Genomic DNA, 11,288 nt, shown 5'->3' with positions numbered 1-11,288 from the left:
GAGGCAGTGATGAACATGGTGGTCTGATAATTTTATTGGCTGAGCTTAGAAGGTATTGCTTCCTCTAGGAATCCCTCTGGCTTGGGTTTGGGTGTCTCTTGGTGATCACACAATAAGATGGGCACACCTTTATTGTGTTTTCCTCTAGGTTGCATTTATATCCAGGTTGCCTGTATCTTTCCTACTTAATTGTGAGTTCTTTGAGAGTAAGACCTACATTTCATCCATCTTTGAATCCCTGGTGCTTGGGGCACAGTAGGAGTTCAAGACGTGTGTTGCCCTGTACTTGAAGAGACAGTTTATGCCAGACATTCTCTAATTTCCATCTTAAGCAGTAAGATGCCAACTGACTAACTCTCTTAGGTGACAAGCAAAATCAGTAAATGTCATTGATATGAAATCTGATATGATGAAAGAAGAAATGTGTTCATCAAGACCATGCCCATCCTTTTAAAGGAAAACTGGTTATTGTTTTAACAACCAAAAATGATTCTTCCTCTCAGGTGTCTCCCTCTTTCCTCAACTGAGCCTATACAACAGCTTTACCTGTCATGTTCCAGCTCATTCTTGCCTTGACATTAGCAACAGAGAGCTGGGACGCAGGGAGAGGAAGACGATGTTATTAAGGCTTTTGCCTGCTTTACTGTCAAGTTTTAAAAAAAGACACAGATTAGGTTTTAAGCTAAGTTTTACCAAAAAACAAAAAGAACCAAATTCCAATGTCAGATCTCTAGGGAAATAAAAGGACAAATATTCAAATTGACCTGAACTTCTCAAGGTCAATGTGTTCTATCTATAAATTTTATCAAGACAATTATATCATGTAAGCATTTCTCTCTAAATAAGAACTAATTTTCCGCCCACACCCAGCAAAATGTTATTTTTTTGTTCTAAATTTCTCTCAAAGGCAAATGCTTTCCCACACTCAGAAATGCATTCTTGGTCCTCTGAGTATTAGTTGTATGCCAAGATTCAAAGTTTAAATTCTAAACACTTTTGTTTAGTTTTTTTAAGCATACACTATGGCAGAAAATTTTGCTTTTTTTAAGGTTTGACTGACTCAAATAATCACTATTTCTAGGGATTCTTGAGAAAATTACTTTTAAACTAAGAAATAGAAGAAATTTCACCAGAAAATCTCATTTTGATGAGATTATAACAAATATGAGGATATTGAATTAAAGGCCTGCATCCTTCTGGACCATGATTTTGCTACCATAATATTAATACACTTATTAATATATTATTATTGCCCAGGTTGAGTTGGATTTAAATTAACAGCCCTGCATCAGCCTATGGGGAAGTCTCTAATAGAATGACACACGGCTCTTTCATTGTCTTTACTCTTTAACATTTACCAACGTTTTAGATGAAAATATAGATGATATATTGTGATATGTATTTCTTATAACTTTCTTCCTAATTATAAAATTAATTAATGCTTAATACAGATGATTTAGGAAACACGGGATGGTGGTGGTGGGGAATCATCCATAGTAGTGTGGCTTTTCTTTTTCATTAGCAAATTGTATTTCTTGAATAATTTTCCAAGGCTCTGAAATATTTTTATATTTGTCAGAGTGTCCATTTCACAGACCTAGCAACATATTAGCTAAATTTGTGAATGACATGGAGATGAAAGGAATAGCTAGTATGGCAGAAGAAAGAATGAGGATTCAAAACCCTCCATAGGCTGGAAGAATTAGTTGAAATACAAGATAAACTGTAGCAAGAGTAAATGTAGGCCAGGCACAGTGGCTCATGCCTGTAATCCCAGCACTTTGGGAGGCCGAGGGGGTAGATCACCTGAGGTCAGGAGTTTGAGACTAGCCCGGTCAACATGGTGAAACCCCGTCTCTACTAAAAAAAATCAGCTGAGTGTGGTGGCATGTGCCTGTAATCCCAGCCACTTGGCTGGCTGAGGCAGGAGAATTGTTTGAACCCATGAAGTGGAGGTTCCAGTGAACAGAGATTGTGCCACCTCACTCCACCCTGGGCAACAAAGCAAGACTGTGTCTCAAAAAGAAGAAAAAAAAAAGTAAAGGTAAAGTTCTGATACAGAAACAACTGTCCTTGCACAGGAAGAAGGCAATGCATCAAAATAGGAGTTACTGTGGAAAAGAATGGGTATTTCTAGTTGATGAAAACTTAGCCAGAATTGGGCTTTGATTTAGAATTGGGCTTCCAAAAAAGATAGGTAAGCTTAGGTATTATCAGTGAAGTACAGACTCCAGAGGGAAGGGGTGTTCTTATCATTTCCACATGGTTCAAGCTACACCTAGAGTATTGTTTTCAATTTAAGGACACATTTAAAGATGGCGTTAATAAAACATGAGGCTTCCCTGCTGAAAATTTTTGTTGAAATCATGTTATATAAGAAAGATGAAGAGAAAGAACGAAAGAGAAACACGATAGCTGCCTTCAACAATTGGAAAGAATTTTTCTGAGCTGCTCAGAAACCATATCTAGAAACAAGGGGTAGAAGAATTGTCATTCAGATTTCAGCTTAAGTGACACTGCCTCAGCAGTATCTTGCCTTGAAGTAGCCACCCAGTAATTAGTGCATAACTGTTTCAGCCTTCTGTATAATGCGTATCATTATCTATTCACTTAATTTTTTTTCTGTAAACTTAATTCATTAATTTATTGTCTGTTGATTTGTTTCTTCTCACTAGAACATAATTTTCCTGATACTAAGTTCCCCTGTGTCTTGTTCACAGTTATATACAGTACCTTGAACAGTACTACTATAAATATTTATTGAATGAACTAATTTATGGGAAAGCAGATTTTGGCTTAATAGAGAAAGAATTTTCTTTCTGTGGGGAAGGGGCAAGAGCTTTCAACCACTGAGGATGTTTTATGTTAACTAGTTTTATCTTCATACAGTTTGTCATCAGCTACTTTTTGAGCACTTATATGCTAGACATAGGCATGGAAGACACGGCTCAGAGACAGTAAGTAACTTTGCCCTAGCTCATGTTGTTAGAACTGAAAATTGTAACCCATCTTGTCTGTTTCTAAAACCACTGGGCTTTCTACTATACCATAAATGGAATAGAGGTTTATGATGATGAATGTTCCCATCACTGGTGGACTTTAGGCAAAGACTGGATGATCATCCACTAGGATACTAAATTATGCTAACTAATGGATTCTTGAATTGAGTGGGATGGTGGACTAGATCCAACTCTAAGATTCTGTCATTCTGTGATAGAAGCTGTCCATTCATGATAGAAAGAAATTCTATGACAGGATTTCTTTATGTTGGAAATAACAAAGAAGAAAGGAAACCTTTTTTGAAATTGTTGCTTGGAAACCAAGAATGTGAACTTACACAATTGCCAAAATGTTATCCCTTAATCCTAGCTGGATGGTGGACTGAAAGTGGGCTCAGAAATATACTTGCATTTCAAATACAATAGCTCCTGTAGTCCACAAATAAAAAATGAAAACCAAAACTTTGAAACTATAAAATGTAAAGTTTTCAATGAAGTAAGCAAATTGTACAATAATTTCATAATTGTTCTGGGTGTCTAAGCAAAGCTCACATAATGAAGTCTTTTTTTTTTTTTTTTGAGACAGAGTCTCACTCTGTCACCCAGGCTGGAGTGCAGTGGCGCAATCTCAGCTCACTGCAAGCTCTGCCTCCCAGGTTCAAGCAATTCTCCTGCCTCAGCCTCCCAAGTAGCTGGTACTACAGGCGCCCACCATCACGCCTGGCTAATTTTTTGTATTTTTGGTAGAGATGAGGTTTCACCGTGTTAGCCAGGATAGTCTCAATTTCCTGACCTCGTGATCTCCCATCTCAGCCTCCCAAAGTGCTGTGATTACAGGCGTGAGCCACTGCGCCCGGCCACATAATGAACTCTTAAAGGAATCAAAGAATAACAAATAGATGCAGATACTGGCAATGTCCCAAGAGTCATTCTTCAAAGGAATTAGTCTACCTATGACACTATTAGTGTTTACAGGATTAGCTGATACAAATCACTTGAAAATGAAACTGTGTTGTATTCAAGCTAGTTATTACATTACACCTTGAATATATTCAAAAGCATGGCGGGGGGGTTGGTTGTTTCGCTTTGTTTTGTTTTTGAGACATGGTCGCACTCTGTCACCCAGGTTGGAGTACAGTGGTGCCATCTCGGCTCACTGCAACCTCCACCCCCTGTGCTGCAGCCATCCTCTCACCTCAGCCTCCCGAGTAGCTGGGACTACAAGTGTGCACCACCACATCCAGCTAATTTTTGTTATTTTTTGTAGAGACGGAGTTTCCCCATGTTGCCCAGGCTGTTCCTGAACTCTTGAGCTCAAACGGTCCACCTACCTCTGCCTTCCAAAGTGCTGAGATTACAGGTGTGGGCCATGATGTCTGGCCCATTTTTTTTTTTAATCAAATACTGAATTTTTTTGGTGCGGGGCCAGTGTAAATCAACACAATTCCTTAATTAGAAATGCTCACCTCAGGTATCTGAAAGTCATTACATTTGGACTTGTGAACAAAAAATATTCTGCAAAAAGATTGTTTTATGACAAATAGGTAAAATAATAAACAATGGCTTCTAGATGATCGTAAGGGGCTAACTTTGTAAGAGAGCGTTTCCAAAATTTTAAGCATGTTCCAACTTCCCAATTTTGTTAATTATTTTTGGTTTAGCTTTTTTTGCCCCCGGAAAATGCCTCAGTCTGTCGCCCAAGCTGGAGTGCTGTGGTGATATCAGCTTACTGAAGCCTCAACCTCCTGGGCTCAAGCGATCCTCCCATCCCAGCCTCACAAGTAGCTGGGACTACAGGTGCACCATGCCAGGCTAATCTTTTTCTTTTGGTAGAGCCAGGGTCTCACTATGTTGCCCAGGCTAGTCTCCATCTCCTAGGCTCAAACAGTCCTCCCACCTCTGCCTTCCAAAGTGCTGGGATTACAAGTGTGAGCCACCGTGCCTGGCCTGGTTTAGCTCTTTAATGCTTATAAATAAGAATATTCCTACATAATAGTCTTAAAAGCCTATGATATTTGTCAGCTATTCATATGAAATTAATATGATTTTTGATTCACATAAAAATTAAGAGTAAAAGTAACATACTGTATCTGCAGAATATTAAAAATTAGCATGTTTAGTCAATCATTACAACATGAAAGTGACTTGTGGTATCCAAAGAAATCATAAAATCGCTGAAAGTGAAAAAGTCAAGTGAATTCAGGGCAAGGTAGATGATAACTTAAAACATATTTACAAAACTGGATGAAATGAGTCTTTTTTGGGTGCTCATCCAGCGTACAGAAATTGCCTGGCAAATGTCAGTTTTCTTCTTTACTATTTATTATATATTCGATAGTTGGCGAAAGGAAACATAGTTATGTAGTTTTGTCTTATTTTACACTATAGATCTGTTCCTTAAAAGTATGAGTTGAAATTTCATAAAATAAGTTTCTTAAATGGATTATTGGAATTTGCTTTAATGGTCTTTGTTAGTAAATTATAATCTTATCACTTCTTCATTATGTAAACCTGAACAATTTTAAATCAATTTGCTTAATTTTGCTTTAACAACAACAACAAAACAAAGCAAAACAAAAAAACCTTTCTAGCTATTATGTAATGGGTCTTATCTCCTGGGCATAAGATTCAGAATAAAAAGTCAGTATGTAATGCCTCCCTATTATAGGCCAATTATGAAATAAACTACTAAAATCTATTTATTCTTATGTGTCAGCATGGTGGGATCCAAGACCAGGAGGTTCATTATTCTGCCTTTGGTTGAATGCAGCACCCCAAACTCCTTATCAGAGAGTAAGTATAATTCATTCAAAACGATTCTTTCATAAAAACATCCTCATCTGTTATAAAAATTTAAGCATCTCTTGGAGAAACTTATCACTATGCAATTCCCTGGAGACAATTAAAACTTTTGAAAGCAACTGAAAATTCGTGATGGTGATCAACAGTGGAGAAAAAGCCAAGTCAGACATACGAGAGAATATAGTGTCTGGGAGAAACCAGCCCACAGCTGTATGCCCACAGCTAAAAAATGTGGAATTCCTGATGGCTGGAGCTACAGTAGCTTATTTTCAGGATAAGGCCGATTGTAGTATGCCAACATCCTCATATTCTGCTGAAACACATTTGCCAAAATTGTTCTTTCCTTCATTATATATGTTACTTTTCCTTTTCCCCTCTGTATATCCCACATTTTTAAATATATAATTCACTGTAAGAAGATATAATTTCTTTTGAACATATGTAATATATAAAATCATGCCTTTACATCACAAGAATCTTTAGAAGATGTTCTGACTTAGTCTTTATAAAGGTTTTTATTTTAACTCCTCTAAGGAAAAGAATGCATCAATAACATCATGCAATAATAGAGTATTATTAAATGTATTGAGAGTAACCCAAATGTTTGTAGTTTTACAATTTGGCATTTTTATTTGAGTAAGTATAAAGAAGGTGCTTATTTCCAAGATTAAATAACTTCCTGTAGATTACAAAACAGCCAGAGCATCTTGTAACCATGTAACCATGAGGAATATTAACACTTCTGCCCCTGCAACACCCACACCAGCAATTATTTGTTATGTTCTTGACTTTGAACACTCTTCCACAATTCATTTTGTGTCCCCTGAAGGAGACTGAAAACTAAACTAACATCACTGGTGCCTGTTTTGTACTAGGCATTTTGCTAGGCACTTTCACATACATTATCTAACTTAATTCTCACTGCCACCATCCAAAGTGAGTACAAGCGTCCCTAATCGCCAGTGATAATTTCTCTTTGGAGAATGATCCAGATTATAGACATTACATTTAATAGCAGCAGTTTTTCTGCAGATCAAATGATGATAAGGTAATTTGAGCCTACACTGTCCAGTGTGGCAGCCACCAGTCACATGGCTATTTAAATTTCAATCAATAAAAATGAAAAATTCAGTTTCACAGTCTCACTTGCCACATTTCAAGTGCTCAATAGCCACATGTGGCTAGTGAGTAGTTTTACTAGTGAGCAGTTCTTGCCACTTTTACAACCCAGGAATATCTTGTCTCAAGGACCTGAGAGCAATTTCTTTGAAATATAATTATCAAAGGATATAGTACTCCTATCTCCTAGTTCCTATGGGAGAGTAGGAGCCTAACTTTAGTGGGCATCTGCTCCAGGTTGCAAAACTACCTTCTAAAATAAACATATGAGAAGTTTATTTTTACTTTGGATAAAGCCAATTGGCAAACACAGATGGCCTATGACTTTCCCCTAATGTCCTCCAGTACTGTCCACCAGTTCAACCGAGCCCTTAAAAAACCCTACCCCCTCTGCCTCAGTGGAGCCAAGTTCAGAGTTAGTTCTGGCTTCTCCCCTATTGCAGTAGCCTTGAATAAAGTAATGTCATCCTGGCCTAATTTACTTTGCCTGGTACAATTGTTTTTTGTTTGTTTGTTTTGTTTTGGGGTTTTTTTGTTTTTTGAGACAGAGTCTTGCTGTGTTGCCCAGGCTGGAGTGCAGTGGCGTCATCTCGGCTCACTGCAAGCTCCGCCTCCTGGGTTCACGCCATTCTCCTGTCTCAGCCTCCCAAGTAGCTGGGACTACAGGCGCCCGCCAGCATGCCAGGCTAATTTTTTGTATTTTTAGTAGACACGGGGTTTCACCATGTTAGTCAGGATGGTCTTGATCGCCTGACTTCGTGATCCGCCCGCCTTGGCGTCCCTAAGTGCTGGGATTACAGGCATGAGCCACCATCCCCGGCCGCCTGGTACAGTTTTTGCTTTAACACCAGTTTTCAGAAAATGAAAATAGTAATTCAAAATAGTGTAAGCTGAGTGCAGTGGCATATGCTGGAGTGCAGTAGTCCCAGCTACTTGGGAGGATGAGGCAGGAGGATCACTTGAGCCTAGGAGATCAAATGTAACCTGGGTAACATAGTCAAGCCCCATCTCAAAAAAAAAAGTGTAAGGCTTAGTTCATACTGAAAATAGTTTAATGTTTTCTTAAGCTGAATGATCTACATAAGTAATCATATACAGATAATAATGTGGCAAAGTGAAATGATTTGATTACAGAAATAAATCCGATTCCAGGATTTAAGGATGTAGAGTTGCAATTATATAAGCTATACCTGACACCACTTCAGCATCACACATATTTATCACCCGGTTTAGCTGTTCTGCTGTGAATACATGATGGAAAAGGCAGCCAAGTGTCTTGGTCTAGGAATACTTTCTTCTGGAACATGGCCTTCCTCTAGCTAAACACAGCAGAAGACCCCAGCTAGGTTCACTGATGGGTCTTTCTGTAATAGCAATCTATTTCCATTATGATTCTCAGGCCCAGCCAAGGCCACACACATTCCAAATCTACACTCTCAGGTCTTCCTAGAATTTATATTCTCTGCAAATTCAAGGAATTAATCATCGTGTCTTTCAGCTTTTTCTCAGAATTTTCCCGAAGTTAAATCACTGTTAATAAAACATACGTTCATCACAGAGAGTAAATCCAATAGTTTGTAGAGAGACAGCTCTTCAGGGTGATTTTGCTTTCTTAGTGGCATCCCAGGGGATTTACTTCCATTATCATGTGAGCACCAAAGAGGATCAAAAATTTTGGCCACCGTTTAGCTCTATTTCCTGGTTTAACTACTTTTTTTTTTTTTTTAAACCAGACTTAAAAGAGATGGTTCTTTGGGGAGAGGGGATGGTACAAGAAGAATCACAAACTTTCATTAAAATCCCTGATAATAATTGGATGTATTTATACATTTCTGGTGATTTATAATTTTCAGAAAGCTTTCATGTTAATTCTTTTAATCCTCCCAAAAATCCTATGAGGTTGGTGTTCATATATGCCCTATTTTACCAAAAGAAAACAAAACAAAAAACCAGGAAACTTAGAGACACAGAGTAGCAATCCAAGCTGAACAGTTGTCTGCCTCCTCTGTCCCCACTTCTCACTGCCATTCCGATTTCCAGCTCCAACCCATGGAAACTTGTGCTTGGGCTCCTACCACTTGACTAAAACTACTCTCAACAAGGTCTCCAGTAACCTCTTTGTGAACCCTTTCAAGTCCTTATCTACCCAGACTATCATCGGCACTTGACTTTGTGGGCCACACCCTTGCTTAGTTTCTGGGACACTACACTCATTTATTTTTTTTTTTCTCTTGCTTAATCTGTTTTTGTTTTAAGGACTCCACTTCCTCTATCTCGGAGCTTCCCAACAAACAGGAAACAAAGAGATACTGTTTCACCCATGTGAGACCTGGAAGTACAGAACCTCTTAGCTGACTGCTATCATCAGAAGCATTTTTATTTTGTGTTCCTGTGTTGGTCATCCAAGAAAAGTGGATCTGAAAGTGTGCCTTCCTCCTTCCCAGCATCACATGGCACTCACTGCTCTATTGAATAGATCTGGGAGAGGCCAAGTTGGACATCAACTTTAGTAGGCCAAAGAGGAGAGTGCACAGCTCAAGATACAGCTGCCTGTGCAGGGGAAGCCAGGTAGGGGTTCTTTCCAATTGGAGCTGCAAGGAGGATAAAAATTCTGTCTTCAAATATATTAGTGTTTACTTCTTATGGCATAATGTTTAGAAATAAAGAAATACATAAAATTTGTGCTAACTACAATTTTAGTAGCGTTCTTTCTAGCTATAGTATGACTATCCTAATAATGTGTTTGTTCAAGAGAAAATTTGATTGTATTCAAAATCATCATCTTTGCAAGAAATTTACTATTACATTTGTCACTGAAAAAAAGGGATGACAGATTCTTTAGATATAATTTCAACTGTCATACATTGTTAAGTGGTAATAAAAAATATTCTCACTTTTTAAACTACCTACTCATGTGAACATTTCTCACCAATGGTAATGATCACATATAATTAGAAAGAAAGTATACCAATTTCAAACATAAAATCTGATATTAAAGAGTTAGGTTAAATATTATATCAATTCAATATTTAGCACCCCTACTACTTTTTAAAATTTTTCTTATTATAGTTATAGAATATAAAGAATTAAGAATTGTATCCCTACCCGAAAAAGATGTGTTAAAATCCTAACTCCCAGTACCTCAAAATAAGACCTCATTTGAAAATAGGTTCTGATACAGTTTGGATGTTTGTCCCATCCAAATCTCATGTTGAAAGGTGATACTCAGTGTTAGAGGTGGGGCCTGGTGGGAAGTGTTTGTGTCATGGGGACAGATCCCTCATGAATGGCATGGTGCCATCCTCAAAATAATGGGTGAATTCTTGTTCTATACATGCAGGATCTGGTTGTTTAAAAGAATGTGGCACTTCCTCTCCCTCCTCACTCCTTCTTTTGCCATGTGACACTTCCTGCTCCCTTTTGCCTTCCCCAGTGATTGTGAACTTCCTGAGGTCCTCACAAGAAGCAGATGCCCATGCCATGCTTCTTATATAACTTGCAGAACTGTGAGCTAAATAAACCTCTTTTCTTTATAAATTACCCAGCCTCAGGTATTCCTTTATAGCGATGTAAAAACAGCCTAATACAGGGTCATTACAGATGTAATTAGTTAAGACGAAGTCATACTAATGTAGAGTGGACACACAAGGAGAACACCATGTTAAGATGAAGGCAGATACTGAACTGCTGCAAGTCGAGGAACACCAAAGATTAATGGCAAACCACTGGAAGCAAGGAAGAGGCAAGGGAGGATTGCCATACAGGCTTCAGAAGGAATATGGCTCTGCTGACATCTTGATTTTGGACTTATAGTCTCCAGAAACGTGAGATGATAAATATTTGTTGTTTCAAGCCACCCAGTTTGTGGTACTTTGTTATAGTAGCCCTAGGGAACTAACACAGAAAGTAAAGAAAAATGTCATGCAGCCTTATATAAACACTCCTAAATGTCTCCCAGTTTACCCAGTGTGTCATACAAATGCTATTTTCCATGTTTGCTATGACATGTAGACAGTTGGGAAGCACAGTCCACCACCATTTCTGAAAACACTGGCATTTCCTAGGAGGATTTGCCCTTGATCCTCTTTTCCTCTCATAGTTAACCCATTCTTGCTGGGTAATTTTACCTACTCAGTTTGCACCTGAATGTTAATTATTTCAAATCTGTGTCCCCAAGCACAGCTGTCGTTAAGCCCAGATATCTCTCTTGAGTCCCAGGTTCTATACCCAACTATCTATGACACTTGGAGGTCCTACAGTCACTGAGACTGCAAAATCCAACTGGGACAATTAAAAAAACAAAAGAAAACTCCGAGTGGCCTAAATTAAGATTATCAAGATGGTCTTGGAGATGTAGGTGTTTGGGTA

At 38.3% G+C, this 11,288-nt stretch overlaps 1 long non-coding RNA gene across 1 annotated transcript; it reads left to right on the top strand.

Annotated features, from left to right (window-relative positions):
- The first annotated feature begins 307 nt into the window (after positions 1–307).
- LOC129480197 (uncharacterized) lies at positions 308–9,614 on the top strand. The gene is made up of 4 exons (XR_008656935.2): positions 308–334; positions 2,890–2,957; positions 5,716–5,792; positions 9,177–9,614. It is a non-coding gene; the product is annotated as an uncharacterized lncRNA (long non-coding RNA).
- Positions 9,615–11,288: the final 1,674 nt, after the last annotated feature.

Source organism: Symphalangus syndactylus, chromosome 4, assembly GCF_028878055.3.
Source record: "Symphalangus syndactylus isolate Jambi chromosome 4, NHGRI_mSymSyn1-v2.1_pri, whole genome shotgun sequence".
Lineage (NCBI taxonomy): Eukaryota > Metazoa > Chordata > Mammalia > Primates > Hylobatidae > Symphalangus > Symphalangus syndactylus.
The sequence above is the reverse complement of the archived record's forward strand: the minus strand, read 5'-3'. Positions and strand labels throughout refer to the sequence as shown.